At 57.1% G+C, this 23,494-nt stretch overlaps 12 non-coding genes and 4 pseudogenes across 12 annotated transcripts; all 16 read left to right on the top strand.

The window, feature by feature from the left end:
• Positions 1-1,029: 1,029 nt before the first annotated feature.
• On the top strand, positions 1,030-1,148 carry LOC146715625 (5S ribosomal RNA; annotated as a pseudogene).
• Positions 1,149-1,847: 699 nt separating this feature from the next.
• LOC146715626 (5S ribosomal RNA) lies at positions 1,848-1,966 on the top strand. Its single transcript, XR_014919375.1, has one exon. It is a non-coding gene; the product is annotated as a 5S ribosomal RNA (ribosomal RNA).
• A 1,808-nt stretch (positions 1,967-3,774) lies between these two features.
• On the top strand, positions 3,775-3,893 carry LOC146715627 (5S ribosomal RNA). Its single transcript, XR_014919532.1, has one exon. It is a non-coding gene; the product is annotated as a 5S ribosomal RNA (ribosomal RNA).
• A 2,393-nt stretch (positions 3,894-6,286) lies between these two features.
• LOC146715628 (5S ribosomal RNA) lies at positions 6,287-6,405 on the top strand. Its single transcript, XR_014919533.1, has one exon. It is a non-coding gene; the product is annotated as a 5S ribosomal RNA (ribosomal RNA).
• Positions 6,406-8,012: 1,607 nt separating this feature from the next.
• On the top strand, positions 8,013-8,131 carry LOC146715629 (5S ribosomal RNA). Its single transcript, XR_014919535.1, has one exon. It is a non-coding gene; the product is annotated as a 5S ribosomal RNA (ribosomal RNA).
• An 820-nt stretch (positions 8,132-8,951) lies between these two features.
• LOC146715630 (5S ribosomal RNA) lies at positions 8,952-9,070 on the top strand. The gene has a single exon (XR_014919378.1). It is a non-coding gene; the product is annotated as a 5S ribosomal RNA (ribosomal RNA).
• A 1,253-nt stretch (positions 9,071-10,323) lies between these two features.
• LOC146715631 (5S ribosomal RNA) lies at positions 10,324-10,442 on the top strand (annotated as a pseudogene).
• A 2,244-nt stretch (positions 10,443-12,686) lies between these two features.
• Positions 12,687-12,805, top strand: LOC146715632 (5S ribosomal RNA). The gene has a single exon (XR_014919811.1). It is a non-coding gene; the product is annotated as a 5S ribosomal RNA (ribosomal RNA).
• A 699-nt stretch (positions 12,806-13,504) lies between these two features.
• Positions 13,505-13,623, top strand: LOC146715633 (5S ribosomal RNA). Its single transcript, XR_014919536.1, has one exon. It is a non-coding gene; the product is annotated as a 5S ribosomal RNA (ribosomal RNA).
• An 820-nt stretch (positions 13,624-14,443) lies between these two features.
• Positions 14,444-14,562, top strand: LOC146715634 (5S ribosomal RNA). Its single transcript, XR_014919537.1, has one exon. It is a non-coding gene; the product is annotated as a 5S ribosomal RNA (ribosomal RNA).
• Positions 14,563-15,815: 1,253 nt separating this feature from the next.
• Positions 15,816-15,934, top strand: LOC146715635 (5S ribosomal RNA). The gene has a single exon (XR_014919363.1). It is a non-coding gene; the product is annotated as a 5S ribosomal RNA (ribosomal RNA).
• A 2,244-nt stretch (positions 15,935-18,178) lies between these two features.
• On the top strand, positions 18,179-18,297 carry LOC146715636 (5S ribosomal RNA). The gene has a single exon (XR_014919398.1). It is a non-coding gene; the product is annotated as a 5S ribosomal RNA (ribosomal RNA).
• A 699-nt stretch (positions 18,298-18,996) lies between these two features.
• Positions 18,997-19,115, top strand: LOC146715637 (5S ribosomal RNA). The gene has a single exon (XR_014919361.1). It is a non-coding gene; the product is annotated as a 5S ribosomal RNA (ribosomal RNA).
• Positions 19,116-20,535: 1,420 nt separating this feature from the next.
• On the top strand, positions 20,536-20,654 carry LOC146715638 (5S ribosomal RNA; annotated as a pseudogene).
• A 1,414-nt stretch (positions 20,655-22,068) lies between these two features.
• LOC146715639 (5S ribosomal RNA) lies at positions 22,069-22,187 on the top strand (annotated as a pseudogene).
• An 820-nt stretch (positions 22,188-23,007) lies between these two features.
• LOC146715640 (5S ribosomal RNA) lies at positions 23,008-23,126 on the top strand. The gene has a single exon (XR_014919538.1). It is a non-coding gene; the product is annotated as a 5S ribosomal RNA (ribosomal RNA).
• The last annotated feature ends 368 nt before the right edge of the window (positions 23,127-23,494 follow it).

Raw genomic sequence — 23,494 nt, forward strand, 5'->3', positions numbered from 1 at the left:
CAGGGCCTGTGGCTGCTGGCTGAGGCCACTTACACCACACCAGGGCCTGTGGCTCTTGCTCAGGCCACTTACACCACACCAGGGCCTGTGGCTCTTGCTCAGGCCACTTACACCACACCAGGGCCTGTGGCTCTTGCTCAGGCCACTCATATCACACCAGGCCCTGTGCTTCTGGCTGAGGCCACTTAGACCACACCAGGGCCTGTGGCTGCTGGCTGAGGCCACTTACACCACACCAGGGCCTGTGGCTGCTGGCTGAGGCCATCTACACCACACCAGGGCCTGTGGCTGCTGGCTGAGGCGACTTACACCACACCAGGGCCCTTTTGCTGCTGGCTGAGGCCACTTACACCACGCCAGTGCATGTGGCTCCTGGCTGAGGCCACTTACACCACACCAGGGCCTGTGGCTGCTGAATGAGGCCACTTACACCACACCAGGGCCTGTGGCTCTTGCTCAGGCCACTCACATCACACCAGGCCCTGCGCTTCTGGCCGAGGCCATCTTCACCAAACCAGGCCCTGTGGTTCTTGCTCAGGCCACTTACACCACACCAGGGCCTTATTTGCTATTGAGGCCACTTACACCACACCAGGGCCTGTGGCTCTGGCTTAGGCCACTTACACCACACCAGGGCCTGTGGCACTGGCTGAGGCCACTTAGACCACACCAGGGCCTGTGGCTGCTGGCTGAGGCCACTCACACCACACCACACCAGGGCCTGTGGCTGCTAGCTGAGGCCACTTACACCAAACCAGGGCCTGTGGCTGCTTGCTAAGGCCATCTTCACCAAACCAGGCCCTGTGCTGCTTGCTGTGGCCATGTAAAACACACCAGGTCCTGTGCTGGTTCTTGAGGCCATCTTCAACAATCCAGGGCCTGTGCTGTTGGATAAATGCCAAACTGAGCCTTTTGGTTAGGGTATTATGCAAACATGCAGGTATGGTTATAGGATTGTCTTCGTAACTTCAGGTACTTGCCACCTAATCACTTGAATCCATAAATTGAGACATTGTGCTGGGGCCAGCAGCTTACGGCCATACCACCCTGAGCACGCCCGACCTCGTCTGATCTCGGAAGCTAAGCAGGGCTGGGCTTGGTTAGTACTTGGATGGGAGACTGCCTGGGAATACCTGGTTCTGTAAGCCTTTCATTTTCATGTCATTGAACCGCTTTTGATCCAGAGAAGGGGTGTATTAAAAGACCAGAAGCAGCTCCCCATTAATGAGGGCACATTAACGACATTGCTTTTGGCTGTTTTCCAATGTCTTGTGCTGCTAGCTGATGCCACATACACCACACCAGGGCCTGAGTGACCGGCTGGGGCCACTTACACCACATCAGGGCCTGTTGCTCTGGCTGAGGCCACTTACACCACACCAGGGCCTGTGGCTGCTGGCTGAGGCCACCTACACCACACCAGGGCCTTAGTTGCTATTGAGGCCAATTACACCACACCAGGGTATGTGGCTCTTGCTCAGGCCACTTACACCACACCAGGGCCTTAGTTGCTATTGAGGCCAATTACACCACACCAGGGCCTGTGGCTCTTGCTCAGGCCACTCACATCACACCAGGCCCTGCGCTTCTGGCCGAGGCCATCTTCACCAAACCAGGCCCTGTGCTGCTAGCTGTGGCCATGTACAACACACCAGGCCCTGTGCTGGTTCCTGAGGCCATCTTCAACAATCCAGGGCCTGTGCTGTTGGATAAATGCTAAACTGAGCCTTTGGGTTAGGGTATTATGCAAACATGAAGGTAGGGTTATAGGATTGTCTTCGTAACTTCAGGTACTTGCCACCTAATCACCTGAATCCATAAATTGAGACATTGTGCTGGGGCCAGTATCTTACGGCCATACCACCCTGAGCACGCCCGACCTCGTCTGATCTCGGAAGCTAAGCAGGGCTGGGCTTGGTTAGTACTTGGATGGGAGACTGCCTGGGAATACCTGGTGCTGTAAGCCTTTGATTTTCATGTCATTGAACCGCTTTTGATCCAGAGAAGGGGTGTATTAAAAGACCAAAAGCAGCTCCCCATTAATGAGGGCACATTAACGACATTGCTTTTGGCTGTTTTCCAATGTCTTGTGCTGCTAGCTGATGCCACTTACACCACACCAGGGCCTGTGGCTGCTGGCTGAGGCCACTTACACCACACCAGGGCCTGTGGCTGCTGGCTGAGGCCACCTACACCACACCAGGGCCTTAGTTGCTATTGAGGCCAATTACACCACACCAGGGTCTGTGGCTTTTGCTCAGGCCACTTACACCACACCAGGGCCTGTGGCACTGGCTGAGGCCACTTACACCACACCAGGGCCTGTGGCTGCTGGCTGAGGCCACCTACACCACACCAGGGCCTTAGTTGCTATTGAGGCCAATTACACCACACAAGGGCCTGTGGCTGCTGGCTGAGGCCACCTACACCACACCAGGGCCTGTGGCTGCTGGCTGAGGCCACTTACACCACACCAGGGCCTTAGTTGCTATTGAGGCCAATTACACCACACCATGGTCTGTGGCTCTTGCTCAGGCCACTTACACCACACCAGGGCCTGTGGCACTGGCTGAGGCCACTTACACCACACCAGGGCCTGTGGCTGCTGGCTGAGGCCACTTACACCACACAAGGGCTTGTGGCTGCTGGCTGAGGCCACCTACACCACACCAGGGCCTGTGGCTGCTGGCTGAGGCCACCTACACCACACCAGGGCCTGTGGCTCTTGCTCAGGCCACTTACACCACACCAGGGCCTGTGGCTCTTGCTCAGGCCACTTACACCACACCAGGGCCTGTGGCTCTTGCTCAGGCCACTCATATCACACCAGGCCCTGTGCTTCTGGCTGAGGCCACTTAGACCACACCAGGGCCTGTGGCCGCTGGCTGAGGCCACTTACACCACACCAGGGCCTGTGGCTGCTGGCTGAGGCCATCTACACCACACCAGGGCCTGTGGCTGCTGGCTGAGGCGACTTACACCACACCAGGGCCCTTTTGCTGCTGGCTGAGGCCACTTACACCACACCAGTGCCTGTGGCTTCTGGCTGAGGCGACTTACACCACACCAGGGCCTGTGGCTGCTGGCTGAGGCCACTTACACCACACCAGGGCCTGTGGCTCTTGCTCAGGCCACTCACATCACACCAGGCCCTGCGCTTCTGGCCGAGGCCATCTTCACCAAACCAGGCCCTGTGGCTCTTGCTCAGGCCACTTACACCACACCAGGGCCTGTGGCTCTGGCTTAGGCCACTTACACCACACCAGGGCCTGTGGCACTTGCTCAGGCCACTTACACCACACCAGGGCCTGTGGCTGCTGGCTGAGGCCACTTACACCACACCAGGGCCTGTGGCTCTTACTCAGGCCACTTACACCACACCAGGGCCTGTGGCACTGGCTGAGGCCACTTAGACCACACCAGGGCCTGTGGCTGCTGGCTGAGGCCACTTACACCACACCAGGGCCTGTGGCTGCTGGCTGAGGCCACTTACACCAAACCAGGGCCTGTGGCTGCTTGCTGAGGCCATCTTCACCAAACCAGGCCCTGTGCTGCTTGCTGTGGCCATGTAAAACACACCAGGTCCTGTGCTGGTTCTTGAGGCCATCTTCAACAATCCAGGGCCTGTGCTGTTGGATAAATGCCAAACTGAGCCTTTGGGTTAGGGTATTATGCAAACATGCAGGTATGGTTATAGGATTGTCTTCGTAACTTCAGGTACTTGCCACCTAATCACTTGAATCCATAAATTGAGACATTGTGCTGGGGCCAGCAGCTTACGGCCATACCACCCTGAGCACGCCCGACCTCGTCTGATCTCGGAAGCTAAGCAGGGCTGGGCTTGGTTAGTACTTGGATGGGAGACTGCCTGGGAATACCTGGTGCTGTAAGCCTTTCATTTTCATGTCATTGAACCGCTTTTGATCCAGAGAAGGGGTGTATTAAAAGACCAAAAGCAGCTCCCCATTAATGAGGGCACATTAACGACATTGCTTTTGGCTGTTTTCCAATGTCTTGTGCTGCTAGCTGATGCCACTTACACCACACCAGGGCCTGTGGCTGCTGGCTGAGGCCACTTACACCACACCAGGGCCTGTGGCTGCTGGCTGAGGCCACCTACACCACACCACGGCCTTATTTGCTGGCTGAGGCCACATACACCAAACCAGGGCCTTAGTTGCTATTGAGGCCAATTACACCACACCAGGGCCTGTGGCTCTTGCTCAGGCCACTTACACCACACCAGGGCCTGTGGCTCTGGCTGAGGCCACTTTCACCACACCAGGGCCTGTGGCTGCTGGCTGAGGCCACCTACACCACACCAGGGCATTAGTTGCTATTGAGGCCAATTACACCACACCAGGGTCTGTGGCTCTTGCTCAGGCCACTTACACCACACCAGGGCCTGTGGCTCTTGCTCAGGCCACTTACACCACACCAGGGCCTGTGGCCGCTGGCTGAGGCCACTTACACCACACCAGGGCCTGTGGCTGCTGGCTGAGGCCATCTACACCACACCAGGGCTTGTGGCTGCTGGCTGAGGCGACTTACACCACACCAGGGCCCTTTTGCTGCTGGCTGAGGCCACTTACACCACACCAGTGCCTGTGGCTTCTGGCTGAGGCGACTTACACCACACCAGGGCCTGTGGCTGCTGGCTGAGGCCACTTACACCACACCAGGGCCTGTGGCTCTTGCTCAGGCCACTCACATCACACCAGGCCCTGCGCTTCTGGCCGAGGCCATCTTCACCAAACCAGGCCCTGTGGCTCTTGCTCAGGCCACTTACACCACACCAGGGCCTGTGGCTCTGGCTTAGGCCACTTACACCACACCAGGGCCTGTGGCACTTGCTCAGGCCACTTACACCACACCAGGGCCTGTGGCTGCTGGCTGAGGCCACTTACACCACACCAGGGCCTGTGGCTCTTACTCAGGCCACTTACACCACACCAGGGCCTGTGGCACTGGCTGAGGCCACTTAGACCACACCAGGGCCTGTGGCTGCTGGCTGAGGCCACTTACACCACACCAGGGACTTAGTTGCTATTGAGGCCACTTACACCACACCAGGGCCTGAGTGACCGGCTGGGGCCACTTACACCACATCAGGGCCTGTGGCTCTGGCTGAGGCCACTTACACCACACCAGGGCCTGTGGCTGCTGGCTGAGGCCAGTTACACCACACCAGAGCCTGTGGCTGCTAGCTGAAGCCACTTACACCACACCAGGGACTTAGTTGCTATTGAGGCCACTTACACCACACCAGGGCCTGTGGCTGCTGGCTGAGGCCACCTACACCACACCAGGGCCTTAGTTGCTATTGAGGCCAATTACACCACACCAGGGTATGTGGCTCTTGCTCAGGCCACTTACACCACACCAGGGCCTTAGTTGCTATTGAGGCCAATTACACCACACCAGGGCCTGTGGCACTGGCTGAGGCCACTTACACCACACCAGGGCCTGTGGCTGCTGGCTGAAGCCACTTACACCACACCAGGGCCTTAGTTGCTATTGATGCCACTTACACCACACCAGGGCCTGTGGCTGCTGGCTGAGGCCACCTACACCACACCAGGGCCCTTTTGCTGCTGGCTGAGGCCACTTACACCACACCAGTGCATGTGGCTCCTGGCTGAGGCCACTTACACCACACCAGGGCCTGTGGCTGCTGAATGAGGCCACTTACACCACACCAGGGCCTGTGGCTCTTGCTCAGGCCACTCACATCACACCAGGCCCTGCGCTTCTGGCCGAGGCCATCTTCACCAAACCAGGCCCTGTGGTTCTTGCTCAGGCCACTTACACCACACCAGGGCCTTATTTGCTATTGAGGCCACTTACACCACACCAGGGCCTGTGGCTCTGGCTTAGGCCACTTACACCACACCAGGGCCTGTGGCACTGGCTGAGGCCACTTAGACCACACCAGGGCCTGTGGCTGCTGGCTGAGGCCACTCACACCACACCAGGGCCTGTGGCTGCTAGCTGAGGCCACTTACACCAAACCAGGGCCTGTGGCTGCTTGCTGAGGCCATCTTCACCAAACCAGGCCCTGTGCTGCTTGCTGTGGCCATGTAAAACACACCAGGTCCTGTGCTGGTTCTTGAGGCCATCTTCAACAATCCAGGGCCTGTGCTGTTGGATAAATGCCAAACTAAGCCTTTTGGTTACGGTATTATGCAAACATGCAGGTATGGTTATAGGATTGTCTTCGTAACTTCAGGTACTTGCCACCTAATCACTTGAATCCATAAATTGAGACATTGTGCTGGGGCCAGCAGCTTACGGCCATACCACCCTGAGCACGCCCGACCTCGTCTGATCTCGGAAGCTAAGCAGGGCTGGGCTTGGTTAGTACTTGGATGGGAGACTGCCTGGGAATACCTGGTGCTGTAAGCCTTTGATTTTCATGTCATTGAACCGCTTTTGATCCAGAGAAGGGGTGTATTAAAAGACCAGAAGCAGCTCCCCATTAATGAGGGCACATTAACGACATTGCTTTTGGCTGTTTTCCAATGTCTTGTGCTGCTAGCTGATGCCACCTACACCACACCAGGGCCTGAGTGACCGGCTGGGGCCACTTACACCACACCAGGGCCTTAGTTGCTATTGAGGCCAATTACACCACACCATGGTCTGTGGCTCTTGCTCAGGCCACTTACACCACACCAGGGCCTGTGGCACTGGCCGAGGCCACTTACACCACACCAGGGCCTGTGGCACTGGCTGAGGCCACTTACACCACACAAGGGCTTGTGGCCCCTGGCTGAGGCCACCTACACCACACCAGGGCCTGTGGCTGCTGGCTGAGGCCACCTACACCACACCAGGGCCTGTGGCTCTTGCTCAGGCCACTTACACCACACCAGGGCCTGTGGCTCTTGCTCAGGCCACTCATATCACACCAGGCCCTGTGCTTCTGGCTGAGGCCACTTACACCACACCAGGGCCTGTGGCTGCTGGCTGAGGCCACTTACACCACACCAGGGCCTGTGGCTGCTGGCTGAGGCCATCTACACCACACCAGGGCCTGTGGCTGCTGGCTGAGGCCACTTACACCACACCAGGGCCCTTTTGCTGCTGGCTGAGGGCACTTACACCACACCAGTGCCTGTGGCTTCTGGCTGAGGCGACTTACACCACACCAGGGCCTGTGGCTGCTGGCTGAGGCCACTTACACCACACCAGGGCCTGTGGCTCTTGCTCAGGCCACTCACATCACACCAGGCCCTGCGCTTCTGGCCGAGGCCATCTTCACCAAACCAGGCCCTGTGGCTCTTGCTCAGGACACTTACACCACACCAGGGCCTGTGGCACTTGCTCAGGCCACTTACACCACACCAGGGCCTGTGGCTGCTGGCTGAGGCCACTTACACCACACCAGGGCCTGTGGCACTGGCTGAGGCCACTTAGACCACACCAGGGCCTGTGGCTGCTGGCTGAGGCCACTTACACCAAACCAGGGCCTGTGGCTGCTTGCTGAGGCCATCTTCACCAAACCAGGCCCTGTGCTGCTTGCTGTGGCCATGTAAAACACACCAGGCCCTGTGGCTGCTGGCTGAGGCCACCTACACCACACCAGGGCCTTAGTTGCTATTGAGGCCAATTACACCACACCAGGGTATGTGGCTCTTGCTCAGGCCACTTACACCACACCAGGGCCTTAGTTGCTATTGAGGCCAATTACACCACACCAGGGCCTGTGGCTCTTGCTCAGGCCACTCACATCACACCAGGCCCTGCGCTTCTGGCCGAGGCCATCTTCACCAAACCAGGCCCTGTGCTGCTAGCTGTGGCCATGTACAACACACCAGGCCCTGTGCTGGTTCCTGAGGCCATCTTCAACAATCCAGGGCCTGTGCTGTTGGATAAATGCTAAACTGAGCCTTTGGGTTAGGGTATTATGCAAACATGAAGGTAGGGTTATAGGATTGTCTTCGTAACTTCAGGTACTTGCCACCTAATCACCTGAATCCATAAATTGAGACATTGTGCTGGGGCCAGTAGCTTACGGCCATACCACCCTGAGCACGCCCGACCTCGTCTGATCTCGGAAGCTAAGCAGGGCTGGGCTTGGTTAGTACTTGGATGGGAGACTGCCTGGGAATACCTGGTGCTGTAAGCCTTTCATTTTCATGTCATTGAACCGCTTTTGATCCAGAGAAGGGGTGTATTAAAAGACCAAAAGCAGCTCCCCATTAATGAGGGCACATTAACGACATTGCTTTTGGCTGTTTTCCAATGTCTTGTGCTGCTAGCTGATGCCACTTACACCACACCAGGGCCTGTGGCTGCTGGCTGAGGCCACTTACACCACACCAGGGCCTGTGGCTGCTGGCTGAGGCCACCTACACCACACCAGGGCCTTAGTTGCTATTGAGGCCAATTACACCACACCAGGGTCTGTGGCTCTTGCTCAGGCCACTTACACCACACCAGGGCCTGTGGCACTGGCTGAGGCCACTTACACCACACCAGGGCCTGTGGCTGCTGGCTGAGGCCACCTACACCACACCAGGGCCTTAGTTGCTATTGAGGCCAATTACACCACACAAGGGCCTGTGGCTGCTGGCTGAGGCCACCTACACCACACCAGGGCCTGTGGCTGCTGGCTGAGGCCACTTACAACACACCAGGGCCTGTGGCTCTTGCTCAGGCCACTCATATCACACCAGGCCCTGCGCTTCTGGCCGAGGCCATCTTCACCAAACCAGGCCCTGTGCTGCTTGCTGTGGCCATGTACAACACACCAGGCCCTGTGCTGGTTCCTGACGCCATCTTCAACAATCCAGGGCCTGTGCTGTTGGATAAATGCCAAACTGAGCCTTTGGGTTAGGGTATTATGCAAACATGCAGGTATGGTTATAGGATTGTCTTCGTAACTTCAGGTACTTGCCACCTAATCACTTGAATCCATAAATTGAGACATTGTGCTGGGGCCAGCAACTTACGGCCATACCACCCTGAGCACGCCCGACCTCGTCTGATCTCGGAAGCTAAGCAGGGCTGGGCTTGGTTAGTACTTGGATGGGAGACTGCCTGGGAATACCTGGTGCTGTAAGCCTTTCATTTTCATGTCATTGAACCGCTTTTGATCCAGAGAAGGGGTGTATTAAAAGACCAAAAGCAGCTGCCCATTAATGAGGGCACATTAACGACATTGCTTTTGGCTGTTTTCCAATGTCTTGTGCTGCTAGCTGATGCCACCTACACCACACCACGGCCTTATTTGCTGGCTGAGGCCACATACACCAAACCAGGGCCTTAGTTGCTATTGAGGCCAATTACACCACACCAGGGCCTGTGGCTCTTGCTCAGGCCACTTACACCACACCAGGGCCTGTGGCTCTTGCTCAGGCCACTTACACCACACCAGGGCCTGTGGCTCTTGCTCAGGCCACTTACACCACACCAGGGCCTGTGGCTCTTTCTCAGGCCACTCATATCACACCAGGCCCTGTGCTTCTGGCTGAGGCAACTTAGACCACACCAGGGCCTGTGGCTGCTGGCTGAGGCCACTTACACCACACCAGGGCCTGTGGCTGCTGGCTGAGGCGACTTACACCACACCAGGGCCCTTTTGCTGCTGGCTGAGGCCACTTACACCACACCAGTGCCTGTGGCTTCTGGCTGAGGCGACTTACACCACACCAGGGCCTGTGGCTGCTGGCTGAGGCCACTTACACCACACCAGGGCCTGTGGCTGCTGGCTTAGGCCACCTACACCACACCAGGGCCTTAGTTGCTATTGAGGCCAATTACACCACACCATGGTCTGTGGCTCTTGCTCAGGCCACTTACACCACACCAGGGCCTGTGGCACTGGCTGAGGCCACTTACACCACACCAGGGCCTGTGGCTGCTGGCTGAGGCCACTTACACCACACAAGGGCTTGTGGCTGCTGGCTGAGGCCACCTACACCACACCAGGGCCTGTGGCTCTTGCTCAGGCCACTTACACCACACCAGGGCCTGTGGCTCTTGCTCAGGCCACTTACACCACACCAGGGCCTGTGGCTCTTGCTCAGGCCACTCATATCACACCAGGCCCTGTGCTTCTGGCTGAGGCCATCTTCACCAAACCAGGCCCTGTGCTGCTTGCTGTGGCCATGTACAACACACCAGGCCCTGTGCTGTTTCCTGAGGCCATCTTCAACAATCCAGGGCCTGTGCTGTTGGATAAATGCCAAACTGAGCCTTTGGGTTAGGGTATTATGCAAACATGCAGGTATGGTTATAGGATTGTCTTCGTAACTTCAGGTACTTGCCACCTAATCACTTGAATCCATAAATTGAGACATTGTGCTGGGCCCAGCAGCTTACGGCCATACCACCCTGAGCACGCCCGACCTTGTCTGATCTCGGAAGCTAAGCAGGGCTGGGCTTGGTTAGTACTTGGATGGGAGACTGCCTGGGAATACCTGGTGCTGTAAGCCTTTAATTTTCATGTCATTGAACCGCTTTTGATCCAGAGAAGGGGTGTATTAAAAGACCAAAAGCAGCTGCCCATTAATAAGGGCACATTAATCACATTGCTTTTGGCTCTTTTCCAATGTCTTGTGCTGCTAGCTGATGCCACCTACACCACACCAGGGCCTGAGTGACCGGCTGGGGCCACTTACACCACATCAGGGGCTGTGGCTCTGGCTGAGGCCAGTTACACCACACCAGGGCCTGTGGGTTCTGGCTGTGGCGACTTACACCAAACCAGGGCCTGTGGCTGCTGGCTGAGGCCACTTACACCACACCAGGGCCTTAGTTGCTATTGAGGCCAATTACACCACACCATGGTCTGTGGCTCTTGCTCAGGCCACTTACACCACACCAGGGCCTGTGGCACTGGCTGAGGCCACTTACACCACACCAGGGCCTGTGGCTGCTGGCTGAGGCCACTTACACCACACAAGGGCTTGTGGCTGCTGGCTGAGGCCACCTACACCACACCAGGGCCTGTGGCTGCTGGCTGAGGCCACCTACACCACACCAGGGCCTGTGGCTCTTGCTCAGGCCACTTACACCACACCAGGGCCTGTGGCTCTTGCTCAGGCCACTTACACCACACCAGGGCCTGTGGCTCTTGCTCAGGCCACTCATATCACACCAGGCCCTGTGCTTCTGGCTGAGGCCACTTAGACCACACCAGGGCCTGTGGCTGCTGGCTGAGGCCACTTACACCACACCAGGGCCTGTGGCTGCTGGCTGAGGCCATCTACACCACACCAGGGCCTGTGGCTGCTGGCTGAGGCGACTTACACCACACCAGGGCCCTTTTGCTGCTGGCTGAGGCCACTTACACCACACCAGTGCCTGTGGCTTCTGGCTGAGGCGACTTACACCACACCAGGGCCTGTGGCTGCTGGCTGAGGCCACTTACACCACACCAGGGCCTGTGGCTCTTGCTCAGGCCACTCACATCACACCAGGCCCTGCGCTTCTGGCCGAGGCCATCTTCACCAAACCAGGCCCTGTGGCTCTTGCTCAGGCCACTTACACCACACCAGGGCCTGTGGCTCTGGCTTAGGCCACTTACACCACACCAGGGCCTGTGGCTGCTGGCTGAGGCCACCTACACCACACCAGGGCCTTAGTTGCTATTGAGGCCAATTACACCACACCAGGGTCTGTGGCTCTTGCTCAGGCCACTTACACCACACCAGGGCCTGTGGCACTGGCTGAGGCCACTTACACCACACCAGGGCCTGTGGCTGCTGGCTTAGGCCACCTACACCACACCAGGGCCTTAGTTGCTATTGAGGCCAATTACACCACACAAGGGCCTGTGGCTGCTGGCTGAGGCCACCTACACCACACCAGGGCCTGTGGCTGCTGGCTGAGGCCACTTACACCACACCAGGGCCCTTTTGCTGCTGGCTGAGGCCACTTACACCACACCAGTGCCTGTGGCTTCTGGCTGAGGCGACTTACACCACACCAGGGCCTGTGGCTGCTGGCTGAGGCCACTTACACCACACCAGGGCCTGTGGCTGCTGGCTGAGGCCACCTACACCACACCAGGGAATTAGTTGCTATTGAGGCCAATTACACCACACCAGGGTCTGTGGCTCTTGCTCAGGCCACTTACACCACACCAGGGCCTGTGGCTCTTGCTCAGGCCACTTACACCACACCAGGGCCTGTGGCTGCTGGCTGAGGCCACTTACACCACACCAGGGCCTGTGGCTGCTGGCTGAGGCCACCTACACCACACCAGGGCCTGTGGCTGCTGGCTGAGGCCACCTACACTACACCAGGGCCTGTGGCTGCTGGCTGAGGCCACTTACACCACACCAGTGCCTGTGGCTTCTGGCTGAGGCGACTTACACCACACCAGGGCCTGTGGCTGCTGGCTGAGGCCACTTACACCACACCAAGGCCTGTGGCTCTTGCTCAGGCCACTCACATCACACCAGGCCCTGCGCTTCTGGCCGAGGCCATCTTCACCAAACCAGGCCCTGTGCTCCTTGCTGTGGCCATGTACAACACACCAGGCCCTGTGCTGGTTCCTGAGGCCATCTTCAACAATCCAGGGCCTGTGCTGTTGGATAAATGCCAAACTGAGCCTTTGGGTTAGGGTATTATGCAAACATGCAGGTATGGTTATAGCATTGTCTTCGTAACTTCAGGTACTTGCCACCTAATCACTTGAATCCATAAATTGAGACATTGTGCTGGAGCCAGCAGCTTACAGCCATACCACCCTGAGCACGCCCGACCTCGTCTGATCTCGGAAGCTAAGCAGGGCTGGGCTTGGTTAGTACTTGGATGGGAGACTGCCTGGGAATACCTGGTGCTGTAAGCCTTTCATTTTCATGTCATTGAACCGCTTTTGATCCAGAGAAGGGGTGTATTAAAAGACCAAAAGCAGCTGCCCATTAATGAGGGCACATTAACGACATTGCTTTTGGCTGTTTTCCAATGTCTTGTGCTGCTAGCTGATGCCACATACACCACACCAGGGCCTGAGTGACCGGCTGGGGCCACTTACACCACATCAGGGCCTGTTGCTCTGGCTGAGGCCACTTACACCACACCAGGGCCTGTGGCTGCTGGCTGAGGCCACCTACACCACACCAGGGCCTTAGTTGCTATTGAGGCCAATTACACCACACCAGGGTATGTGGCTCTTGCTCAGGCCACTTACACCACACCAGGGCCTTAGTTGCTATTGAGGCCAATTACACCACACCAGGGCCTGTGGCTCTTGCTCAGGCCACTCACATCACACCAGGCCCTGCGCTTCTGGCCGAGGCCATCTTCACCAAACCAGGCTCTGTGCTGCTAGCTGTGGCCATGTACAACACACCAGGCCCTGTGCTGGTTCCTGAGGCCATCTTCAACAATCCAGGGCCTGTGCTGTTGGATAAATGCTAAACTGAGCCTTTGGGTTAGGGTATTATGCAAACATGAAGGTAGGGTTATAGGATTGTCTTCGTAACTTCAGGTACTTGCCACCTAATCACCTGAATCCATAAATTGAGACATTGTGCTGGGGCCAGCAGCTTACGGCCATACCACCCTGAGCACGCCCGACCTCGTCTGATCTCGGAAGCTAAGCAGGGCTGGGCTTGGTTAGTACTTGGATGGGAGACTGCCTGGGAATACCTGGTGCTGTAAGCCTTTCATTTTCATGTCATTAAACCGCTTTTGATCCAGAGAAGGGGTGTATTAAAAGACCAAAAGCAGCTCCCCATTAATGAGGGCACATTAACGACATTGCTTTTGGCTGTTTTCCAATGTCTTGTGCTGCTAGCTGATGCCACTTACACCACACCAGGGCCTGTGGCTGCTGGCTGAGGCCACTTACACCACACCAGGGCCTGTGGCTGCTGGCTGAGGCCACCTACACCACACCAGGGCCTTAGTTGCTATTGAGGCCAATTACACCACACCAGGGTCTGTGGCTCTTGCTCAGGCCACTTACACCACACCAGGGCCTGTGGCACTGGCTGAGGCCACTTACACCACACCAGGGCCTGTGGCTGCTGGCTGAGGCCACCTACACCACACCAGGGCCTTAGTTGCTATTGAGGCCAATTACACCACACAAGGGCCTGTGGCTGCTGGCTGAGGCCACCTACACCACACCAGGGCCTGTGGCTGCTGGCTGAGGCCACTTACAACACACCAGGGCCTGTGGCTCTTGCTCAGGCCACTCATATCACACCAGGCCCTGCGCTTCTGGCCGAGGCCATCTTCACCAAACCAGGCCCTGTGCTGCTTGCTGTGGCCATGTACAACACACCAGGCCCTGTGCTGGTTCCTGACGCCATCTTCAACAATCCAGGGCCTGTGCTGTTGGATAAATGCCAAACTGAGCCTTTGGGTTAGGGTATTATGCAAACATGCAGGTATGGTTATAGGATTGTCTTCGTAACTTCAGGTACTTGCCACCTAATCACTTGAATCCATAAATTGAGACATTGTGCTGGGGCCAGCAGCTTACGGCCATACCACCCTGAGCACGCCCGACCTCGTCTGATCTCGGAAGCTAAGCAGGGCTGGGCTTGGTTAGTACTTGGATGGGAGACTGCCTGGGAATACCTGGTGCTGTAAGCCTTTCATTTTCATGTCATTGAACCGCTTTTGATCCAGAGAAGGGGTGTATTAAAAGACCAAAAGCAGCTGCCCATTAATGAGGGCACATTAACGACATTGCTTTTGGCTGTTTTCCAATGTCTTGTGCTGCTAGCTGATGCCACCTACACCACACCACGGCCTTATTTGCTGGCTGAGGCCACATACACCAAACCAGGGCCTTAGTTGCTATTGAGGCCAATTACACCACACCAGGGCCTGTGGCTCTTGCTCAGGCCACTTACACCACACCAGGGCCTGTGGCTCTTGCTCAGGCCACTTACACCACACCAGGGCCTGTGGCTCTTGCTCAGGCCACTTACACCACACCAGGGCCTGTGGCTCTTTCTCAGGCCACTCATATCACACCAGGCCCTGTGCTTCTGGCTGAGGCAACTTAGACCACACCAGGGCCTGTGGCTGCTGGCTGAGGCCACTTACACCACACCAGGGCCTGTGGCTGCTGGCTGAGGCGACTTACACCACACCAGGGCCCTTTTGCTGCTGGCTGAGGCCACTTACACCACACCAGTGCCTGTGGCTTCTGGCTGAGGCGACTTACACCACACCAGGGCCTGTGGCTGCTGGCTGAGGCCACTTACACCACACCAGGGCCTGTGGCTGCTGGCTTAGGCCACCTACACCACACCAGGGCCTTAGTTGCTATTGAGGCCAATTACACCACACCATGGTCTGTGGCTCTTGCTCAGGCCACTTACACCACACCAGGGCCTGTGGCACTGGCTGAGGCCACTTACACCACACCAGGGCCTGTGGCTGCTGGCTGAGGCCACTTACACCACACAAGGGCTTGTGGCTGCTGGCTGAGGCCACCTACACCACACCAGGGCCTGTGGCTCTTGCTCAGGCCACTTACACCACACCAGGGCCTGTGGCTCTTGCTCAGGCCACTTACACCACACCAGGGCCTGTGGCTCTTGCTCAGGCCACTCATATCACACCAGGCCCTGTGCTTCTGGCTGAGGCCATCTTCACCAAACCAGGCCCTGTGCTGCTTGCTGTGGCCATGTACAACACACCAGGCCCTGTGCTGTTTCCTGAGGCCATCTTCAACAATCCAGGGCCTGTGCTGTTGGATAAATGCCAAACTGAGCCTTTGGGTTAGGGTATTATGCAAACATGCAGGTATGGTTATAGGATTGTCTTCGTAACTTCAGGTACTTGCCACCTAATCACTTGAATCCATAAATTGAGACATTGTGCTGGGCCCAGCAGCTTACGGCCATACCACCCTGAGCACGCCCGACCTCGTCTGATCTCGGAAGCTAAGCAGGGCTGGGCTTGGTTAGTACTTGGATGGGAGACTGCCTGGGAATACCTGGAGCTGTAAGCCTTTCATTTTCATGTCATTGAACCGCTTTTGATCCAGAGAAGGGGTGTATTAAAAGACCAAAAGCAGCTGCCCATTAATAAGGGCACATTAATCACATTGCTTTTGGCTCTTTTCCAATGTCTTGTGCTGCTAGCTGATGCCACCTACACCACACCAGGGCCTGAGTGACCGGCTGGGGCCACTTACACCACATCAGGGGCTGTGGCTCTGGCTGAGGCCAGTTACACCACACCAGGGCCTGTGGGTTCTGGCTGTGGCGACTTACACCAAACCAGGGCCTGTGGCTGCTGGCTGAGGCCACTTACACCACACCAGGGCCTTAGTTGCTATTGAGGCCAATTACACCACACCATGGTCTGTGGCTCTTGCTCAGGCCACTTACACCACACCAGGGCCTGTGGCACTGGCTGAGGCCACTTACACCACACCAGGGCCTGTGGCTGCTGGCTGAGGCCACTTACACCACACAAGGGCTTGTGGCTGCTGGCTGAGGCCACCTACACCACACCAGGGCCTGTGGCTGCTGGCTGAGGCCACCTACACCACACCAGGGCCTGTGGCTCTTGCTCAGGCCACTTACACCACACCAGGGCCTGTGGCTCTTGCTCAGGCCACTTACACCACACCAGGGCCTGTGGCTCTTGCTCAGGCCACTCATATCACACCAGGCCCTGTGCTTCTGGCTGAGGCCACTTAGACCACACCAGGGCCTGTGGCTGCTGGCTGAGGCCACTTACACCACACCAGGGCCTGTGGCTGCTGGCTGAGGCCATCTACACCACACCAGGGCCTGTGGCTGCTGGCTGAGGCGACTTACACCACACCAGGGCCCTTTTGCTGCTGGCTGAGGCCACTTACACCACACCAGTGCCTGTGGCTTCTGGCTGAGGCGACTTACACCACACCAGGGCCTGTGGCTGCTGGCTGAGGCCACTTACACCACACCAGGGCCTGTGGCTCTTGCTCAGGCCACTCACATCACACCAGGCCCTGCGCTTCTGGCCGAGGCCATCTTCACCAAACCAGGCCCTGTGGCTCTTGCTCAGGCCACTTACACCACACCAGGGCCTGTGGCTCTGGCTTAGGCCACTTACACCACACCAGGGCCTGTGGCTGCTGGCTGAGGCCACCTACACCACACCAGGGCCTTAGTTGCTATTGAGGCCAATTACACCACACCAGGGTCTGTGGCTCTTGCTCAGGCCACTTACACCACACCAGGGCCTGTGGCACTGGCTGAGGCCACTTACACCACACCAGGGCCTGTGGCTGCTGGCTTAGGCCACCTACACCACACCAGGGCCTTAGTTGCTATTGAGGCCAATTACACCACACAAGGGCCTGTGGCTGCTGGCTGAGGCCACCTACACCACACCAGGGCCTGTGGCTGCTGGCTGAGGCCACTTACACCACACCAGGGCCCTTTTGCTGCTGGCTGAGGCCACTTACACCACACCAGTGCCTGTGGCTTCTGGCTGAGGCGACTTACACCACACCAGGGCCTGTGGCTGCTGGCTGAGGCCACTTACACCACACCAGGGCCTGTGGCTGCTGGCTGAGGCCACCTACACCACACCAGGGAATTAGTTGCTATTGAGGCCAATTACACCACACCAGGGTCTGTGGCTCTTGCTCAGGCCACTTACACCACACCAGGGCCTGTGGCTCTTGCTCAGGCCACTTACACCACACCAGGGCCTGTGGCTGCTGGCTGAGGCCACTTACACCACACCAGGGCCTGTGGCTGCTGGCTGAGGCCACCTACACCACACCAGGGCCTGTGGCTGCTGGCTGAGGCCACCTACACCACACCAGGGCCTGTGGCTGCTGGCTGAGGCCACTTACACCACACCAGTGCCTGTGGCTTCTGGCTGAGGCGACTTACACCACACCAGGGCCTGTGGCTGCTGGCTGAGGCCACTTACACCACACCAAGGCCTGTGGCTCTTGCTCAGGCCACTCACATCACACCAGGCCCTGCGCTTCTGGCCGAGGCCATCTTCACCAAACCAGGCCCTGTGCTCCTTGCTGTGGCCATGTACAACACACCAGGCCCTGTGCTGGTTACTGAGGCCATCTTCAACAATCCAGGGCCTGTGCTGTTGGATAAATGCCAAACTGAGCCTTTGGGTTAGGGTATTATGCAAACATGCAGGTATGGTTATAGCATTGTCTTCGTAACTTCAGGTACTTGCCACCTAATCACTTGAATCCATAAATTGAGACATTGTGCTGGAGCCAGCAGCTTACGGCCATACCACCCTGAGCACGCCCGACCTCGTCTGATCTCGGAAGCTAAGCAGAGCTGGGCTTGGTTAGTACTTGGATGGGAGACTGCCTGGGAATACCTGGTGCTGTAAGCCTTTGATTTTCATGTCATTGAACCGCTTTTGATCCAGAGAAGGGGTGTATTAAAAGACCAAAAGCAGCTGCCCATTAATGAGGGCACATTAACGACACTGCTTTTGGCTCTTTTCCAATGTCTTGTGCTGCTAGCTGATGCAACCTACACCACACAAGGGCCTGAGTGACCGGCTGGGGCCACTTACACCACATCAGGGCCTGTTGCTCTGGCTGAGGCCACTTACACCACACCAGGGCCTGTGGCTGCTGGCTGAGGCCACCTACACCACACCAGGGCCTTAGTTGCTATTGAGGCCAATTACACCACACCAGGGTATGTGGCTCTTGCTCAGGCCACTTACACCACACCAGGGCCTTAGTTGCTATTGAGGCCAATTACACCACACCAGGGCCTGTGGCTCTTGCTCAGGCCACTCACATCACACCAGGCCCTGCGCTTCTGGCCGAGGCCATCTTCACCAAACCAGGCCCTGTGCTGCTAGCTGTGGCCATGTACAACACACCAGGCCCTGTGCTGGTTCCTGAGGCCATCTTCAACAATCCAGGGCCTGTGCTGTTGGATAAATGCTAAACTGAGCCTTTGGGTTAGGGTATTATGCAAACATGAAGGTAGGGTTATAGGATTGTCTTCGTAACTTCAGGTACTTGCCACCTAATCACCTGAATCCATAAATTGAGACATTGTGCTGGGGCCAGCAGCTTACGGCCATTCCACCCTGAGCACGCCCGACCTCGTCTGATCTCGGAAGCTAAGCAGGGCTGGGCTTGGTTAGTACTTGGATGGGAGACTGCCTGGGAATACCTGGTGCTGTAAGCCTTTCATTTTCATGTCATTAAACCGCTTTTGATCCAGAGAAGGGGTGTATTAAAAGACCAAAAGCAGCTCCCCATTAATGAGGGCACATTAACGACATTGCTTTTGGCTGTTTTCCAATGTCTTGTGCTGCTAGCTGATGCCACTTACACCACACCAGGGCCTGTGGCTGCTGGCTGAGGCCACTTACACCACACCAGGGCCTGTGGCTGCTGGCTGAGGCCACCTACACCACACCAGGGCCTTAGTTGCTATTGAGGCCAATTACACCACACCAGGGTCTGTGGCTCTTGCTCAGGCCACTTACACCACACCAGGGCCTGTGGCACTGGCTGAGGCCACTTACACCACACCAGGGCCTGTGGCTGCTGGCTGAGGCCACCTACACCACACCAGGGCCTTAGTTGCTATTGAGGCCAATTACACCACACAAGGGCCTGTGGCTGCTGGCTGAGGCCACCTAAACCACACCAGGGCCTGTGGCTGCTGGCTGAGGCCACTTACAACACACCAGGGCCTGTGGCTGCTGGCTGAGGCCACTTACACCACACCAGGGCCTGTGGCTGGTGGCTGAGGCCACCTACACCACACCAGGGCCTGTGGCTGCTGGCTGAGGCGACTTATACCACACCAGGGCCCTTTTGCTGCTGGCTGAGGCCACTTACACCACACCAGTGCCTGTGGCTTCTGTCTGAGGCGACTTACACCACACCAGGGCCTGTGGCTGCTGGCTGAGGCCAATTACACCACACCAGGGTCTGTGGCTCTTGCTCAGGCCACTTACACCACACCAGGGCCTGTGGCACTGGCTGAGGCCACTTACACCACACCAGGGCCTGTGGCTGCTGGCTGAGGCCACTTACACCACACCAGGGCCTGTGGCTGCTGGCTGAGGCCACTTACACCACACCAGGGCCTGTGGCTGGTGGCTGAGGCCACCTACACCACACCAGGGCCTGTGGCTGCTGGCTGAGGCCACTTACACCACACCAGGTCCCTTTTGCTGCTGGCTGAGGCCACTTACACCACACCAGTGCCTGTGGCTTCTGGCTGAGGCGACTTACACCACACCAGGGCCTGTGGCTGCTGGCTGAGGCCACTTACACCACACCAAGGCCTGTGGCTCTTGCTCAGGCCACTCACATCACACCAGGCCCTGCGCTTCTGGCCGAGGCCATCTTCACCAAACCAGGCCCTGTGCTGCTTGCTGTGGCCATGTACAACACACCAGGCCCTGTGCTGGTTCGTGAGGCCATCTTCAACAATCCAGGGCCTGTGCTGTTGGATAAATGCCAAACTGAGCCTTTGGGTTAGGGTATTATGCAAACATGCAGGTATGGTTATAGGATTGTCTTCGTAACTTCAGGTACTTGCCACCTAATCACTTGAATCCATAAATTGAGACATTGTGCTGGGGCCAGCAGCTTACGGCCATACCACCCTGAGCAGGCCCGACCTCGTCTGATCTCGGAAGCTAAGCAGGGCTGGGCTTGGTTAGTACTTGGATGGGAGACTGCCTGGGAATACCTGGTGCTGTAAGCCTTTCATTTTCATGTCATTGAACCGCTTTTGATCCAGAGAAGGGGTGTATTAAAAGACCAAAAGCAGCTGCCCATTAATGAGGGCACATTAACGACACTGCTTTTGGCTGTTTTCCAATGTCTTGTGCTGCTAGCTGATGCCACCTACACCACACCAGGGCCTGAGTGACCGGCTGGGGCCACTTACACCACATCAGGGCCTGTGGCTCTGGCTGAGGCCAGTTACACCACACCAGAGCCTGTGGCTCTGGCTGAGGCCACTTACACCACACCAGGGCCTTAGTTGCTATTGAGGCCAATTACACCACACCATGGTCTGTGGCTCTTGCTCAGGCCACTTACACCACACCAGGGCCTGTGGCACTGGCCGAGGCCACTTACACCACACCAGGGCCTGTGGCTGCTGGCTGAGGCCACTTACACCACACAAGGGCTTGTGGCTGCTGGCTGAGGCCACCTACACCACACCAGGGCCTGTGGCTGCTGGCTGAGGCCACCTACACCACACCAGGGCCTGTGGCTCTTGCTCAGGCCACTTACACCACACCAGGGCCTGTGGCTCTTGCTCAGGCCACTTACACCACACCAGGGCCTGTGGCTCTTGCTGAGGCCACTCATATCACACCAGGCCCTGTGCTTCTGGCTGAGGCCACTTAGACCACACCAGGGCCTGTGGCTGCTGGCTGAGGCCACTTACACCACACCAGGGCCTGTGGCTGCTGGCTGAGGCCATCTACACCACACCAGGGCCTGTGGCTGCTGGCTGAGGCGACTTACACCACACCAGGGCCCTTTTGCTGCTGGCTGAGGCCACTTACACCACACCAGTGCCTGTGGCTTCTGGCTGAGGCGACTTACACCACACCAGGGCCTGTGGCTGCTGGCTGAGGCCACTTACACCACACCAGGGCCTGTGGCTCTTGCTCAGGCCACTCACATCACACCAGGCCCTGCGCTTCTGGCCGAGGCCATCTTCACCAAACCAGGCCCTGTGGCTCTTGCTCAGGCCACTTACACCACACCAGGGCCTGTGGCTCTGGCTTAGGCCACTTACACCACACCAGGGCCTGTGGCACTTGCTCAGGCCACTTACACCACACCAGGGCCTGTGGCTGCTGGCTGAGGCCACTTACACCACACCAGGGCCTGTGGCTGCTGGCTGAGGCCACTTACACCAAACCAGGGCCTGTGGCTGCTTGCTGAGGCCATCTTCACCAAACCAGGCCCTGTGCTGGTTCCTGAGGCCATCTTCAACAATCCAGGGCCTGTGCTGTTGGATAAATGCCAAACTGAGCCTTTGGGTTAGGGTATTATGCAAACATGCAGGTATGGTTATAGGATTGTCTTCGTAACTTCAGGTACTTGCCACCTAATCACTTGAATCCATAAATTGAGACATTGTGCTGGAGCCAGCAGCTTTCGGCCATACCACCGTGAGCACACCCGACCTCGTCTGATCTCGGAAGCTAAGCAGGGCTGGGCTTGGTTAGTACTTGGATGGGAGACTGCCTGGGAATACCTGGTGCTGTAAGCCTTTAATTTTCATGTCATTGAACCGCTTTTGATCCAGAGAAGGGGTGTATTAAAAGACCAAAAGCAGCTCCCCATTAATGAGGGCACATTAACGACATTGCTTTTGGCTGTTTTCCAATGTCTTGTGCTGCTAGCTGATGCCACTTACACCACACCAGGGCCTGTGGCTGCTGGCTGAGGCCACTTACACCACACCAGGGCCTGTGGCTGCTGGCTGAGGCCACCTACACCACACCAGGGCCTTAGTTGCTATTGAGGCCAATTACACCACACCAGGGTCTGTGGCTCTTGCTCAGGCCACTTACACCACACCAGGGCCTGTGGCACTGGCTGAGGCCACTTACACCACACCAGGGCCTGTGGCTGCTGGCTGAGGCCACCTACACCACACCAGGGCCTTAGTTGCTATTGAGGCCAATTACACCACACAAGGGCCTGTGGCTGCTGGCTGAGGCCACCTACACCACACCAGGGCCTGTGGCTGCTGGCTGAGGCCACTTACAACACACCAGGGCCTGTGGCTCTTGCTCAGGCCACTCATATCACACCAGGCCCTGCGCTTCTGGCCGAGGCCATCTTCACCAAACCAGGCCCTGTGCTGCTTGCTGTGGCCATGTACAACACACCAGGCCCTGTGCTGGTTCCTGACGCCATCTTCAACAATCCAGGGCCTGTGCTGTTGGATAAATGCCAAACTGAGCCTTTGGGTTAGGGTATTATGCAAACATGCAGGTATGGTTATAGGATTGTCTTCGTAACTTCAGGTACTTGCCACCTAATCACTTGAATCCATAAATTGAGACATTGTGCTGGGGCCAGCAGCTTACGGCCATACCACCCTGAGCACGCCCGACCTCGTCTGATCTCGGAAGCTAAGCAGGGCTGGGCTTGGTTAGTACTTGGATGGGAGACTGCCTGGGAATACCTGGTGCTGTAAGCCTTTCATTTTCATGTCATTGAACCGCTTTTGATCCAGAGAAGGGGTGTATTAAAAGACCAAAAGCAGCTGCCCATTAATGAGGGCACATTAACGACATTGCTTTTGGCTGTTTTCCAATGTCTTGTGCTGCTAGCTGATGCCACCTACACCACACCACGGCCTTATTTGCTGGCTGAGGCCACATACACCAAACCAGGGCCTTAGTTGCTATTGAGGCCAATTACACCACACCAGGGCCTGTGGCTCTTGCTCAGGCCACTTACACCACACCAGGGCCTGTGGCTCTTGCTCAGGCCACTTACACCACACCAGGGCCTGTGGCTCTTGCTCAGGCCACTTACACCACACCAGGGCCTGTGGCTCTTTCT

This window comes from Copadichromis virginalis, linkage group LG3 (genome assembly GCF_057382275.1).
Source record: "Copadichromis virginalis isolate Kocher_CV1m ecotype Utaka linkage group LG3, C_Virginalis_male_GT1.1, whole genome shotgun sequence".
Lineage (NCBI taxonomy): Eukaryota > Metazoa > Chordata > Actinopteri > Cichliformes > Cichlidae > Copadichromis > Copadichromis virginalis.